Source organism: Pygocentrus nattereri, chromosome 18, assembly GCF_015220715.1.
Source record: "Pygocentrus nattereri isolate fPygNat1 chromosome 18, fPygNat1.pri, whole genome shotgun sequence".
Taxonomy (NCBI): domain Eukaryota; kingdom Metazoa; phylum Chordata; class Actinopteri; order Characiformes; family Serrasalmidae; genus Pygocentrus; species Pygocentrus nattereri.
The window spans coordinates 5,923,699-5,941,019 of record NC_051228.1 but is presented as its reverse complement, the minus strand read 5'-3'; positions in this window follow the sequence as shown (position 1 = coordinate 5,941,019).

Here is a 17,321-nt window from a genome sequence, read left to right as displayed (position 1 = left end):
CAGCGCGCGCTGAACACTGCATTAAATTGCATTTGGGATGGGGATGGGGGTGCGTGTGGGGGTGTGGGGGAAGAGGAGATGGAAGGATGGGGGGATAGAAGGATGGAGGGATGGAGGGGGCGAGGTGGGATAGTGCAATGGAGGAGGGATGGAGAGGGGATGCAGGGGAATGGAGGGATAGAGGGATAAAGGGAGGATGGAGGAATGTAGGCGGTGAGGATAGAGAGATAGCGGTATGTTGGGAGATGAAAGGATAGAGGGGTAGAGTGATACAGTAGGGGTTTGGGGAGTATGAGAGGTATACAAGGATGTAGGGGGATGAAGGGATGGGGAGGGGGTGGAGGAACGCAGGAGGGGGATGGAAGGATAGAGGGATGGAGGGGGATGGTTGGGATAGAGCAATGGAGGTGAGGTGCAGAGGGGATGGAGGGGCATTCAGGAGGGGGATGGAGGGATGGAGGGGTGGAAGGATAGAGGAGGGATGGAGGGAATGGAAAGATAGAGGAGGGATGGAGGGATGCAGGGGGGATTGAGGGATAGAGGTATGCAGGGGGCTGAAGGGATGGAGGGGATGGAAGGATAGAGGAGGGATGAAGGGAATGGAAGGATAGAGGAGGGATGGAGTGATGCAGGGGGGATTGAGGGATAGAGGTATGCAGGGGGTTGAAGGGATGGAGGGGATGGAAGGATAGAGGAGGGATGAAGGGGGAGTTATGTGGTTATTTTACCAAAGCTTAGCTTACAGACCCACTGCACCAGGTTATCAGGAGGTTTAAAGTTATTTCCTGTGTAAACAGTGAAGGCCCAGTTCAGTCTGTCTGTAAACATTTACAGTCTCGATGCTCATATCAGTGGCTCAGTATAGCAGCGCCTGCGCAAGTACGTTAAAAAAAATTAAATAAACATTGATTACACTCCTCAGCTCAGAACTCAAACACAGCTCTGGAGAAAACCGTTCTGTCTGCTGGAGGAGGAGGAGGAGGAGGAGGAGGAGTCATCAGGAGTGCATGAGCGGTGGGCAGCCTAGACATCAGCCTACAAATCCACCATTCTGAACGAGTGAGGTCAGGACCAGCTTCAGAGAGAACACAAAGCAGTGTGGTCAGGAGGATCCTGACCAGTCATGAATACTAATCACTACAACTGATTACACTGGAGAACCACAGTAGTAGCCTAGCCCAGCGTTACTGACCTTAGAAAACCTCGCATTTCAGAAACAATTATGCTTCTGAAAAAAAAACGTGTTCTCAAAGGGCCCAAATCTTACATGTAATCCTCCGTCTCCCGCAAAACATCCCACAGATCATAACAACAACTTATTTCTAAATAACCGTTTTCTAACCTCTATCCCTCTCAGTTAAACAGGCTGTTACTGTGCCTTTAATATGTAAATGAGCTCTGTTCTGATTGGCTGCTCTTTATTGCAGCTCAGTCTGGTCTGAAACACTCCTTATAACTTTAGCATGAATGGCCGCACGGGGCTGAGCTGCTGCAGACTGAATAGACGGATATATATAAATGGTGTTGGTTTTTGTGACATCACAAAAACAGGTCATTTAAAACAGGCTGTTTTTGAAGCTTTATTTCCATATATGGACTGTACTGATTGGGCTCGTGGCAGTATGTTTAGAAACAATGTTTAAATACTACATTGCACTTCAAAAGATGGAAGAATTTTTTTTCATGGTATGGGCACTTTAAACAGGCAATCCAGCCAAAATGAAAAATGCACTGTTGTAGTCATGCCTACAGGCCACCTACAGTGCCTCAGTAGCACTAAGAGTGACATTTTCCAGTTTAAAGACTAAAAAACACCTTTCTGATGATGTATTTTGAAGGTGTAGAAAGACTACAAGTGCTTTGGGGTGGACACTTGAGGGTGCACTGTTTAAAATAGCTAACAACATTGCTACAGAACTGAATAACACATATTTACACTAACTGGCCTCTATGTGAGCGGATCACTTTATTGTGGGGAGGGAATTCCCAGGGGTTATATGATGTGTTTGTGCAAAGCATGTTGGGAGTTGTAGTGAGAGAACAGTGATGGACAAAAACGTGATAAATTCAGTAAAACCGACAAGGCTGAGGGATGCAGAACTGTACAAGAGAATATTGCATGACCCTAGCTTTAGGCCAGAATGCCCTTTTAACATCTGCCTTTCAAAATTTCTGGTGCGTTTGTCCATGAAACATTCACACTATGCCAGGGGTCAGGCACCCAAACCCTTGAGCAAAAATCAAACCGCCCTGGGACCCACGACATGTTATGTCAATTTTACCACCTTGGCTGTAAACATGTCTAAGTATGTGCTGATGTTCTAGTATATCAGACTTACTTTGCTCTGCTTTAGGCTGTAACTCAGCTACAGATACATTTCTCGCATCTCCAGCAGGAATCTTTTCCAAAAGTCCACTCGTCTCCAAATTACCATTAAATCTCTTTTCCATTTTGTTAGGTACTAGCTAGGTGAGACTGTTGTATGCGTTGCTATGGTGACTAACAGTCTGCGCTCCAGTCTTCAGGGTTAAAGGGTGAATCAGCAGTTCTACATTAACTCCAGCGTTTAAGACCATTTATTGTTTAACTGTGTTGAAGGATAAGCAGAGCTTTATTTTACTGTAGAGGAGGATTATTTTATTATTACCTACAAATCTGATTCGGCTGTGGAGCCACAACAGGGCAGTAAAAGAGCTACATGAAGCTACGGAGCTGCATGTTGCCGACCCCTGGCCTGAGTAAGCAGCCATCAATGTGAAACGGTACAAATATTAATGGTATTTTAAAGATTTTCTTGCCACAGTGACTCCACACACATTTAGGCCACACTGACTGTTTTTGAATTCTCAAAACCGCATAAGCGCACATGTGTGCGCACGTTATTTTCTACCACATGGCTGATGACCTGCAGCAACCCCCTCCCCTACACTCACGCTTTTATGTGCGATGAGAGAAAACCCCCTGTTCTCTGCAGAGGAAAGGAGTCGGGGAGCTTTCCTCACTGCAGAACACTCACCAATATCAAATCATCTGAGCGAGAGACAGTAAGGGAGAAGCTTCCAAGCGTTCCCCTCTAATGCAGGCACAAACAGCAGTGCAGCGCTACTCCACTTTTAAGGCTTTCTGAGACCATAAAGCCACCAAATTGCACCATAACGTTGATAATCCTCAACATAAATGTGATTATACAGCATTTGCTACAATGACAGCTTGGGCGACATGGCTGCATTAATTTAATTGGAGTGGGTGTGAACCTCACTGCAGCACTGAGGCACGGGAAGAGCTACGAGTGTCCTGATACAATCTGGTCATTAATAATGTGATTTCTCAAAGCTGTTGTCATAATTAGTTTGATATGTAAAATATAATCTCACGAAGCTGAAAATATGTAGATTTTTTCTTTGCCACAAATGATCGTTTTGAGCATGCAAATCGCTGCTGTCAGATTAACATCTTGTATCTCCAAAATAGTAACTTTACAGGAGAAAAGAAAAACATACTTTGTTTTTAATGTAAGTCAATGGAAGCAGACACATTTCCCTGTCATTTTGGGCCATTTCTTTTGGTCCGTTCATCATGACATTTACAGACAATGAAAAGGACAACAGGCACTTCCAAATAAAGTCAAAAACTGAAAAATGACAAAAATGGAGATAAGGTGTTGTTCCAACAGCAGTGAAATGCAAGGATAGAAATATTGTTATTCTGATGGAGCAAATCAATTTTATGCATTTCCATAGCCATGTGAACGAATTCTGAATGTATGTGTATGCTTGCACAGAAGCTATCATCATTCATCCAACAGTAAAGGCAGCATGGAGCTTCTTTTATGCAGTGATAGGACACACAGTTACACACAGAAAGCTATAGTTCCGCATGCTGATCCATTTTACTCTGACAAACATGGACAAAAGTCCTCACCAGCTACTCTGGGGACCGAATTTTTCCTATAGTTAAAGGAGAAAACCCAACAAATATGAATGGATTTTGGACCAAGAGACAGAGAAGCCTGTTATTCTTTCTTGGACTTACGGATGGCTGTGGCAACACCATGGGTTGAACTGGCTATTGATCTAATAATAATAATAATAATAATAATAATAATAATAGATCTTATATTAAAACAACTACACATTAGATATGCATGACTTAAGATTTTTAACATCGACAGTTATGTTATGAAAGTCGATACCGACTAATGGCTGATGATGTCATGAATGAAACTACAGGAACTAAGGGAATGCTTTGCGATTTACAGGATTTCACAGCCTTTTTCAGTCTAAATTTTAAGCGATTTTACCTACCATCAATTTTTGTCATCATGATCTATGTTTAATTTAACGTGCATAGTCAGAGAAATCGAGCTGTTCTGAACATGGACACCGAACGCTGGCAGAGGTCCGTGCACCACAATTAAAAATTTTGAAATTTTGGACACTGATGTGTGGTCATCTTTAGACAGTTACCTACTTTACCTATTTTAAAGGTATTGGTAGCGTATCAAATGCAGTTTGAACTGGTTTTACTCACTTTAATATGCAGCATTTTAACTTGATCGGGACATCCCTTGTCCCTCTAGCTAGATGAGCCTTGGATCAAAATGAGCCAAGTGCCTGCAGCCAGGAGGTGCCCAAGCAGCCCCACAGGACAGCCCTTCTGCTGGGGGCACTGGGAGGTGGTCCATGCCTTGGCCAGGGCCAAGAACGTGAACAGGAAACACTCTGCTGAAAGTGTGCCATACAAATTCAGTGAAGCAGATGGTTTGCAGTGTCGCACATTCTGTTGTGTGTAAAGGCTTGTGTGTGATTGTATTTTGCACCTTATGGGGACCAGATTTCTCCAGGATGATGGAAAGCAGGGAGCATCTGGCAGGTTCTCATGAATAAAAAAGATTTTGCCCCTAATACTGCAGCTTTTATTAAAGACATATTGAGAAAGAGAAAGTAAGAGTGATGGCATGAGGGTAGCAAGCCTTGGTATAACTGCATCAGCCCAGACTAAAATAAAGCTGGACAGACACCAGAGTTAGAAACCCAAGGCTGAAGCACACAAAGCTCAATGAAAGCAGATGGAGATCTGAGGGGACATACTGCGGGGCAGAGAGAAGGACGGTCATCTGAGACACGGGGCAAGCAGACATCTCATGTGGAGGGGAAGCACGAGAAGGTTGCAAAGAGAGGCTGTTGAAGATTAGAACTCAGCACGGCTCTGACTACAGGCCATGTTTCATAGACCATTACTACATCAGGCGAAGATAACACAGATGACCACAGGCAGGTGGCACCTGTCGATTAATTAGCATCCATTACCATCCCTGCATGAGAAAGATTCCTGTTCTCGTTAAAAGCCTTATTGCTCAATTCTTATGTTTCGCTCAGATCTGATCTTTCTGCCTCGAAGGTTCCCATTCGTGCTTGTAAGTAGCCCATATTAGTATGAAGGGTGTGCCTCACAGTGTATATATTTTTCCAAGTAAAATCTTTTTAGACACTTTTTGTGCATTAACAATGGCTTATTTCCCTGATTTCTCCCTTTACTTAATAAGAAACATTTATAACAAAGATCATTTGATTTTTTATTATTATATTATATTTTATTTTAATGTTTTTTATTCCACAAAACAGTAAAAAGAAACTGAACTTTTACAATCACATAGCAGTCCCTTAGCAACCACCTCGGATACCATAGCAACCACCTAGCAATACCTTATCAATCACCTGGGAAACTATAGCAACTGCCTGGCAATACCGTAGCAACCACCTAACAACACCTTAGCAACCACCTGTGCTACCTTAGCAACCACCTTGTGACCCATGTCAATATTCCCTTGTGACACTGGCCTGGAAGGCCCGAAATTCACATATGAATGAGTTTACCTCTTATTGGGCAGCTTTTTGTTCAAAGTTTCCATTCCACCTTAAATGGAGCAGCAATTACATTGACAACTGTACAGGTACCTGAATTCAACTGCCACACCATTTAAGGTGGAACCGTTATACAGCCACCAATACCAGCTGGTCCATGGCTTCTCTTGCTCACATGGCTAAGGCTAACCCCAAAAGACCAGCCGCTCCTTTATATCTGCTGCCTCAAAAACCAAGTGGACCACCTCGGATGCAACAGACAAGACAGAGGGAGGTGATAAACAGTCTGCAGTGTTTACATTTGAAACTCAACTAAAACATGCCTGATTCATTTATTCAACTAAACAAGCTAACTTTAGCATAGTTTGCACTGCTTGTATTTTGTGTTATCTGTGCATATTTGTGGCATACAGGAATAGCGGTAATGAAACTCAGATGACTAGTGTACTGGATGGATCATATACTGGTCACTGTTAGCTAACACCTAGTTGCTAGGACAGCAAGTAGCCAACGATAGAGAACAAATTACCCAATTTTTCAACAGTTCTGAAAAGATTTAGGCAAAAATCTAATTTATGCCAACATGAATCTTCCCAAAGACGTTCGTTTGTATAATGAAAGAGATGTGAGAGGCTGAGCTGGGAGGAAGACCAGCAGGCCATGCTTAAGCAAGAACTTGAGGCAACCTGCTGATGTCCCTTAAGTGCTGGTGTCTCAGGTGATGTCAGCAAGGAGCGCAGAAGGAAAGCCTTGGTCAGCAGAAAGCAGCGGTGGGCGGAGGAGAATGCCCCATCATCAAAAAGGCCATGTGTTCTTGCAAAGTGCCAGCAATCATACAACCGTTTACTGCTAATTCAAATCTGGAGCTGGAACAATCGCACAGCATGGCTGCCAAGCAAGCTGCTATGCAACTTCTATGACCTGTCATTGTCAATCTTTCACAACGATCTTGATGTTGTGCCATGAATGCACAGCATAATGGGCCCAACCTTATTTAGATTCATAGATTACATACAGGTGCTCAAATTAATAACAAACTATCTGGTGAAACTCTGTGATTCTTAGCATCTTTGGGGTTAGCATTAACATTTGGATTAAGACTAGAATGAGATCATCATCAAAGGAAATAGTGAACTAGAAAAGTTAAGATGTGAGATACACAGTTGGATGCAAGTTAATGACAAGTTACAGTCAATCTAATTAAATTACCAGTGTTTCTCACAAACCTGCTGAAGATGCTAATATGAATAAAGGCTAATATGGATTAGATTAGCAAACAGTTCTTCCTCCCTTTAGCTCCATAAGCATATCTGGGTGATGTTTTTCATTCAAGAACATGTTGCCTGAGGTGTGAAGTGCTTGTCAGGGTAGCCAAATGGACCCACCAGTTAGCATTACACAAATAGCTCTCCCATTACCTTAAACTGGCTATTTGCTTCATAAGCATTTCTCACGGAAGTTATTCTTATCATAGCATGTGGTGTGAAGAATCCATGAAGCGAGCCAAACGGAGCCACTAGCTTGAATTTACAGCAGCCTGAACGCTGAGAGGAAGCTCCTAGAGAGCCGTGAGTCCTGGCTGTGGCAACACATAGCAGACCCACCCCGCCCACACCTCCTGGCCTAAAAAACCAAAAAGCGTCAATCTCCTCGTGGGTCGGAGAGCCAGAGGGAAATCAAGTGATGATTCCGGCCAGCAGAGAGGAGATAAAAAGGGAGAAGCGCAGAATCCTGTTGATAAGACTTCGTAATTGCAGAAAATAATGAGTTCTTCTCTGGAGCCGGAATCCCAGCTGGGACACGTTTGGACCAAAGCTCTCCTCCACTCCCTCCCAGAGGAAAGGGAGTGTGTTCACACACTGGCTCCTCCATATGTCCCTCTGAAGCCTTGGATACACTTCCCAGCTTGATTTTTTTTAAAGATTATGAAAAGACTGGGTATCTCAAGGTTTTCCAACCAATATCTGCAGATTTGTATGATGGCTGAAAAACTGGCAAGGGATCTACCCAACGTGGCGATCCAAACTTGCTACTAGGAGGCACATAGTGATAAAGAACATGGAGGTAATTCAATGATGAGCTCTGTTTTCTTTGACTATTGGCATCCAGTCAGACTTGATTACACTTCTAGAATCAGACGTTTGATGTTCTTCCACTGGAGGCAAGGAATGTCAATGTTTCTGCGCAAACCATCCACTGCAACTGTCCCAAAATCTGCAGAAAAGACCAGCACAGACTGAACACTACTGTGGATTGTGGCTATAACTTGTTTAACAGAACCATGGCTTAAGATAAGGAGCTTCATTTAAGGCCTGCACCGTGAGAAGGATCTGGGTTTTCACATCAACAGAGGTGTGGACTTGACTCACATAACTTGGACTCGATTTGAAGACTTGAGATTTGACCAAATCAAAAAGGACTTGAATCTTGAATTGACCTGAACACCAATAATCCAGACTTAGACTTTGCCCCGAGCTGTGGAAACAGGTGGCACTTTTCCATCACATGGTATCGGCTCAACTCTACTCTACTCACCTTTTTTGGTTTTCCATTAGGCAAACCTGGCACTAGGTACCAGGTACTATTACTGGTAACATAGTTGGCGTGCAGACTGCTGATCGCCATAGTAATGCAGACAACAATCTCGTCTAACTAGTAGCTAAGATAAGGACAAAGAGAAACAAATGTCGAACATTAAGACGAACATCAATAATTTAGAGACAAATGGATTTATTTTCAAGCACTCAGATGTTTTCCTGATATGTTTAATCTGCAACAAGAAACACTAAAACACTAAAAAGTCATGAAGCTGAAGCCAGCTTCTTGTTTGAATTCTCCTGTTCCTCCTTAAATGGTACAGCAGGTTACATTCTGGTACCTCAGGCTCTATTTAAGGTGGAACAGGAAAATTCGAGCAAGAAGCTGGCAAACCAGAAGTAGACTTCACTGAGAGATATTTTTCAAGAAACTGTTCTGCTTTTGGAAAAGTTTCCTGCCAGAGATGCAAGAAAACCAACTCTGGCTGAGCTAAAGCTTAAACCAGAGGAAAGTGAGTCTGTGTTTTTGTTTATATTATATTTTTTAGCCTATACTAATACATCAGCACATACTGTAACACATTTACACCCACAATGGTAAAACAGACATAAAATGTTGTGGCTCCCAAGGGGGACTGATTATCTTTGAAATGATGGAATGGACCTTCTTAACATTTGGGGTTTCCGACCGCTGCCCTAAACACATATGCTAATGTTAGCAACCAGGTTAGTGTACCATCTAGCTCTTCTCTTTTTTTTCCAGCAGTCTTTTGTCTTGCTGATATCTGCCTCTCCTGAACCAAATTTGTCCTCTTCATGTCACAGCAGTTTCTTGTGCCATTGCTATGACATCTAGCTACATTGAGGGGGCACTATATCAGCAGTGGAAAATGAAGTAGCTGGTATCAAAAGTGAGTTGAGCCAAGTTGAGCTGTACCATGTGGTGAAAAAGCACCAATGGAGAGGCATCTGTCCACAAATGAGACTCTACAGTTACCGTACATGTGAAAGGATTCGTTTCAGGCTGTATTCAGGTCAAAGTATGTATATTTGAATTGCCATAACAGCAGATGATAAGTGAGATGAGTGTGATTTGTCCAGTTTCTGGACAATTTTTTGTCCAGGGTGTTTCCTACCTTCCACCCAATGAGCGCTGGGATAGGCCCAAGAGGATAAGCATCTTAGATAATGTGTGTGTGTGTTCAGCTAATTAGTGTTATTGGTGTGCATCACATGAAAACATGTCACAACGATTTATCTGAATGCATTAAAACCCACATGTGACCACAAATGGTTGCACTGCTTGGCAGGATGGGCGGTACCGAGTAATTCTAACAAGCTAAGCTGCTATTCAGCAATGCTTATTCTTATCACCTTGCAACCAGAGATTTTCTGCAGTAGAAACTTTGCAGCATGAATTCAGTAGTTTATTTAAAGTAGTTCAGTAGTTTATAAAAAATGTTAATTTTAATTGGTTATATAATCTTATGAGGACCGTATTTTCATACATGCTTGTTTAGGACTCGAGGTCGGACTTGAGACTTGCTCGTCTTGGCTTGGGACTTGGACCTTGAGAGTCAACTCTATGCTCTCACCTAGCAAACCACGGCACTGTTTTAAGCTGGAGCTAAAAAGGCCTGGAGTGCAGTGTGGACCCATTGAAATGTTGAGCAGACAAAAGCTGAAGAGCACTGGCTGCTCTTCTTCTGCTCGGATGAAACAGCATAGAGCTGATGGCTTGAGAGCAGTATAGGCTTGAGAGCAGTGTGCAGCATAGATAAGCAGCGAGCACTGAAAGAACGGGGGAGGTAGAACAGCCGACTGAGCAGCGGGTTTGAGTGGAGCGCAGGAAAAAAATAATCTCACTATACAGTTTTGTAACTCTGTAATATGTTCTGCAGTCAGTTTTGATTAATAGATAGTGGGTCACTGAGAGCCGGAGTGTCGCCACAGAGCTCTGCTGGTTGAAAAGCCATTGCAGCGAGTCAGGTGACAGAACAGAATCTCTCCCATCATTCCAGGCTTGTAGCCAGTGGCTCGCTTGCTCTCTGTGCACTGGATGTGTATGTCCTGTCACACACACACACACACACACACACACACACACACACACACACACACACACACACACACACCAGATTTGTGGCACCTGCAGAGCCTGGCACGCAGCTTGGTGCAGCACGTTTAACCCAAGAGCACTGAGCTCAGCGCTACCCAGCCCCTCAGAGAGCAAGTGGCACTGCCACCCCCAGTCACGCCAACCTCACTATACCTCAGGGCTTAACCTGTTCCTGCCCGACTCACTTGGGCCTTATGGACGTTTAGCCAATTTTCTCCCCAGGTTAGTCGTGGCCAGTTGCACTCGTTAGCTAGGTCTCCCCTTATATATGGACTTAGTTCAAACTGCAGTCCTAGTGTTAAAAAAAATGATTAGGATTACATTTTAGCCATTTACAAGGATTATGCTGTGATCTATTTAAATCCAAAACATTGATTAAGATAGTAATGAGCTGAATACATACAAAATTATCATTCATACAGTACTTTTTATTGGGAGCTCTAAAATTACACTTGTGAAAATAATATTTACTTTTTTTGTTGTTGTTTTTAAGGTGAAGTCGAAGGATTTAAAATTGTCATAAGTTTACTTTCAAAAAATGCTGTCCCACATGTCCCCCCCAGCCTATTTTAGCCACGCCCCTTCGTTTTAGAGCTGGAAGTGAGGCTGCATCCGTGACCCTCATGGCCACACAGTGAGCAGTTAGATCTCATTGTTTTGTGGTAAATGTGAAAAAATTACGTTTCTCATCCACCCAAATGCCTTAATACTTATATTCAGTGACTCTGTAGGCTAGCAGTGTTCAGGTTAACATTGTCGGTACTAGATGTAGAATTTAGTTGCTACCAAGCCGGGAGGGTGAAGGCTAGCATGTGCTTCCCCTGAGACAAGATAGCCATCTACATTGCTAATGCAACATCATTGGACATCTCAACATGCTTGGAGGAGAATCCTAACTGCCAACTCTGTAATGTACCTACCCACCCAAACAATAGAGGCCAGCTTTGCTCTCTGGGACAATTCCCATCTGGGAATTGAATAGGGCCGATACATTGATATAAATTCTAATCTTAACCATTTTAAAGTTGCTGTTAGCAAAACCTTTCAACTACACTGACGTCTCAGAGTGCTTAGTGATCTCCATCGATAAGTTCTTCTCAATTTTCATCCTCTGAAGCAGAGCCAAGGCACGAACCACAGGGCTTGACCTTTTTCTGCCCAGGCTTCTACTGGGCCAGCCGATGCTAATCCCGGACGAGCCCCTCTTGTCTTAATGTTAATCTCAAGCATTATGGAGCTGCTGTTAGCAGCACCTTGGAGCACACTGATCTCTCGGAGTGCTTAGCGATCTCCATCAGCTTTTATCAGGTGCTGATGCATGGCACAAGTCTTCGGGCATTTTAAGCCCAAGAGGCACAGAGATAAAAAGTATTGCTGTTAATCTGCGGACACGGTCCAGCCACCAACATCCTCATCCTGTAGCGGTCATATTCACAGCCTCATACATATAAAGGATCCTACTTTGGGTTTATACACAGAACCTTTATGTCTTCAGAGAGTCAATGCAAATCATCCAGCAGACGCTTTCCTTTTGATCTGCGGAAAATGCAAATGAAATGAACAAAACCCCAGACGCTGTGAAAAAAACCCAGCATAAATACATTCTTACACCTCCCAGTGATTCCTCCAGCACCAAAAGAGTGAGGGGATTAGAAAAATAAATAAATAAATAGTGCTTTTTTTTTCCCAAGCAGTTTGTGGAGCTATTTTGGGCCTTTTGGCAGCTTGAACACTCCAGAGGGGTTCCATGCTGCACTCAGTGTCTATTAACAATTTAAAGGGGAGACTCTCAACTAGGCCACAGATGACTACAGTAGAGAAGAAAAAAAAGGGCCTCCTGTTCATACGAAGCTGAAGTGACACATTTGAAGTATAACAGATGGCTCAGATTAATGGAATGAACAAGTTGGACGATGGAGGCTATCATACATATCAGCGACTTTGCTCGAGCCATTATGAGGCCATTATTAAGGTCCGTCCGTATGAATTACAGCAGTAGAGCTGTCACCATTCATCATATTAGTAGTTATGCTTTGTACCAATTAGTTTACTGATTAATGTAGTCTTTGTTTCTTCACCAAGCAATAAAACTCTACCCAAAAAAGCATAAACATGGTCATATCCATCAGACTGCTTCTTACTGCCAGAGAGACCACCAGAAGAAAAATGCCTCATCAGGGAATCTGCACATATCGTTCTGCACAGTCTAGTGTACAATCTAGGGTTTAACATTACTTAGGCAAGCTCTACTTAAACATTGATGTTTGAAGCATTTAAAGCTGGTAAATGATTCAAGTAGTACATTCTCTCCTTTGTATGTTGCAGATTTACAGTGAATTAAGCCTTACCCTGAATGTTGTTGGAGTAGCCTGTTAGCCTATTAGCTGTCTACCTAGACCTAGTTATAGTCATATACACTTTTGCTTCAAATACATGCAGTGTGTAACACTTAATTTTACAATCTGCAACTACAAACATGCGTGCATTACTGAGATCCTGCTAGTGTGGGTTTCCTCTGTTTCACTGAGGTTGAGTGCTAATAGCTTATTCTTGTGGAGAATGTTTAGGCAGCTAAATATGTTTTATAATGACCTATGGATACCCTGTTTATCATTTACAGTGCAAACAAATCACTAAGCCAGTAAAGCAGGAATGTAAATGTTAATAAATTATTGTTTTTAATTGGCCAAATAACTAATGAGATAGAGGTTTCTTCCGTGTAATTGTCACATTTGGCTTGCTTAAAGGAGCTTGGGCCTGGATTCTTCTGTAAAGCTGCTTTTTGACAATGCCTGTTGTAAAAAGTGCAATATAAGTAAACTTTGACTTGACTTGATATATATATATACACACACGATATCTACCATATAAATATATAAGACATCATTTTTACCGCATGCAATCAAGTAACTTGTAAAATCAATACACGATGAGCTGGAAGTGTAAAATCAAACTCGACCAAACTTGATGGAGAACAACATGTTCTTGCAAAAAGGACTTTACAAGCGTAAACATTTTTATGCAAGACATTAAACTTGCACTGGTGGCACAGTCCAAATCAAAGGCCGCCCTGCATGTTCAGGCGTCCATGCATGCTCCTTTAATTAACATCTATTTCTGCTGCCAGACTCTTTGAGTCAGCAGTTCCACTTCTCGGAAGACTTGGATCTTCATGCCATGCCAGCTCAGCAGTAACTCTCCATGTTTCAAGTATTGAAACTGAATAATCAAATAAATCCAGAGCTGCAATGTGCAAAGGGTTCACATGTTAACAACCTGGAGGATTAGCTGTTAAATGCAGTCTGTGCAAACAGCATAAGAAAGCTAAGCCAAATGCTACGCTGTGATGGTCTATTGGCTATCAGGGCGACTCAGCAAGGAAAGGCAACGCTTGCAAAATGCTGTATTCTGTGTTTCAAGAGATGGAAACTCTTTCCACTCTTGTGATGGCGATGGCCGCAGCGCAGCAGTCGCTTGTCCGCACTGGCTCAAGCAATTCACATGTGTCCATGTGCCACATTGAGACAGAAAAGTTTGGAAGGACCTTGCGAAATGACAGAGAAACTACACTGCCGTGACACTTTTTGGCTTTGGCTTTACCCTTTATTGTACCGTTTTAGCTTTGCTGCAAACACACATGCATCCAGACGACACAAACAGCAGCTCTGGTTTCCGCTTTGGCCGAGATGTGGAAAAAGACAGAGCTAATAAACTGAGCGTAACGTGGGACTGAAAATTTCATACTCAGTACCATGAGACACAGCAGGCACTCTTTCTCTGGGAAGCCAAGCATTGCGTTGCAAGTCAGCCATATGTAAATATTCCCATGCATTTTCATACCCCAAAGGATAAACATCAGAGATAACAAAAGAGAGCGAAGAAGCCAGCGAGGGAGAGAGAAAGAAAGCGAGACTGTGAGGCAGGTGAATGTGCAGTCTCATGAGGGAAAAAAATGAACAAATGATTGACAGCCGCCTTTGTCTTTTGAATATTTAATTACTGCTGTCGCCCCACGCACCTCTCAAATGAACATGCCTTATCCCGTTCACTCTGTTTTTGTCTTAATTCTGCCTACATTTCTGTTCCAATTCACCGATAAGCGGAACCCACTGCACTTTCCCCCCTTTTCCTGTTGAGATAATCCAAGCACAACTAATGATCCAAAAAGCATGGCCTCATCAAATATTTAGCGCTAGCGGCAGCACCAGAAGGCTTTGAGCACCGCTACAGATCTCTCAACATCAGAGGACACTTCGCTTTGTCCGAACATGTGACCAGCCTGACTGGACGGCTGCCTGTCATGTTCTGAGTGGCAAGCCTTCATGTTGTCAGTGGGAAGCAACTGCCCTGGAGGATCAGCAGGGCCAGTACAAGCCTCGAGACACAAGTCAGTTTGCAGGACATCCACCTAAGCTAACCCTTCAGCTCTGTCCATCTTTCTCTTTACCCTTGTCACTGGTCTTTACTGTCCAGCTATAGTGGCTCTCACCAGCGGCACGCAGGCATTGCTGATGACGGTACAGATGAACTCCAGATTACTAGAGAGCAATGTCTGCTCACTGTGGGGATCAGCCACCAACTCTGTCGATGAATTGCGGCAAAGTATGTTGAGGAAGATGATCCCAAGTGCCCACTCAGATGACGCTTGTTCCCGTGTCTTACAGTCCCCACTTACTCCATATCTTTTTGTATGTAAACCAGGCCTGTTCTGGTCACAGAAGCCTCTTATTGCTTTTTCTTCTGGTAGTTTTATGACGGTCCCTAACACTGAAGCTGACAAGGGATCAGTAAAAGTTGTGGTTGTTGCGTATCGTCTTTAAGTTGGTGACAAAACTGTATATAATCTTGTAAGAAAGGATGAAATCTGTTATGCCATGTTATGTTATGCTACCATCAGGAGCCGTTTCGTCTGCAACTGCTTTGTCTGCTGATGCCTTTAGTCCACGGGTGTCAAACTTAACCACTAAAAGGGCCAAAAAAAAAAAAAAAACTAACCCAAACTGGACATTGTTTGTTTAAAATATGTCAAAATATAGACACTTGTGATAAACCTTAAAATATTACACACATACTTGAACTATCCATATATATATATATATAGGCTACATTAGCTACATGTGACTGTTGCTCATAGACTGTTGTTGGGGGAGGGGGAGTAAACGTTACATTACATTGCATGCTGGGGATTGTAGTGAAGCACATTGTGAAATGGGCTAATCTTAATAGAAAATGTGCCTTCTGTTTGACACATGGGCTTTAGTCTGTGGCTGTTTTGCTTAATGTCCAACTGTTTACGAGCTGAAGACATAAGTATTCATAAGTATTTCAGTATTCAAATACTGAAATCACTAGTCAGGTATTAATTACATTTCATCACAGTAAGGTGGAGTAAATTTACAGGCGTCCAGTTAAATGAAACGTGACTGTTTCGCTCATATATGTGAGTAAACATGTTATGTTATACTTTACTACTCCAAAACACAAGTGGTTGAATGTGTGCATGTTGCCAAAAATGTGTTGTTAGGGACAATAAGGACGGCTATAGCGTTAACTAAGCTAGCTACTCTAGCCAACATTAGCTAGGTCCAGAAACACTGGCAATATATTTCTCTGATAACATAACGGCACATCATCCACTGAGGAGAAAGCACCTTGTGTGGAAAACAAATCCTCATCATAATCCAATGTGACAGTGGACAGCCCTGTTAGCTCATCCGAAAGGTGCAGCCTCTGCTACTCATCCAGTATGTAAAACCTACCAATTTGCCTGTTTTTGAATAATGAAACGTATGTTTTCTTCTGCCTGCTGCTACATTTTTTTTGGCAAAATCAGAAATCATCAGAATCCAATGTGAAACCGGTTAGCTGTGCTAGCTCATTAGCTCATCCGAAGGGGCAGCCTCTGTTACTCATCCAATGCATTAACTCGCCGATTTGCCTGTTTTTGAATATTAAAATGGATATTTTCTGTGTGCTGCTACATTTTTTGCCAACACCAGCGCGGCCACATAAATAAGGAAGCCTTAGTGCCTGGTTTTCCTTCTCTGCGGTCAACTGGATATCCCTTTATGAACTCTTACACATACTCGAACATCAAAATTAGTCGGAAGGCACATCCCTAACTCACATGTGGAAATACTAGTGACTTGCTCTGGTGTGCATGAAGTAAATTAATAAACGGAGCACGTTCTTGATAAACAATGAGCTTTTATTAGCACTGTTACCATGGTAACCCATGTTAACTATCACAAGTCAGTGTAAATGTACAAAGTGTGCTACTTTGCTTTTCCAAAAAAAACACAAAACAAAGCCATCAAAGATTTGCTCATAAAGTATTTCTCTGCTAATATAATTATTGACAAAATAAATGTAAGAATTACACACAGGCCCGTCTGTAGCTCGGGGGGCCCTAAGCAACTGCACATAGCACTTACAGCAAACAGCCTTGTTGCTAAACACATGGAAACACTCATAAAAGGGTGTTTAAGTACGCCTGGATTAGCGGAGACCAGCGAGACGAGCCAGCCCTTGCCCAACTCTCCCTTTCAGTATATTCACATCATGTTGTCAAGTCCCCGTGGAGTGGTCTTTCGTCTGGTGCTGACAAGCCATAAAGAAGCCAGCCACTGTCCACTTCTACTTTGTTTAGAGCTAATTGACTTGCTAGCGGGTCTCGTTTCTACTCCAGCCGTTCCTCTCCTTTCAGTTCCATCAAAGTTGTCAGACGCTGCCTTTCTAAGGCGGGATTTAATTCACTCTCTTCTCCTTTAATCTGCTGATAGGGTTTCGAAACGTTCAGA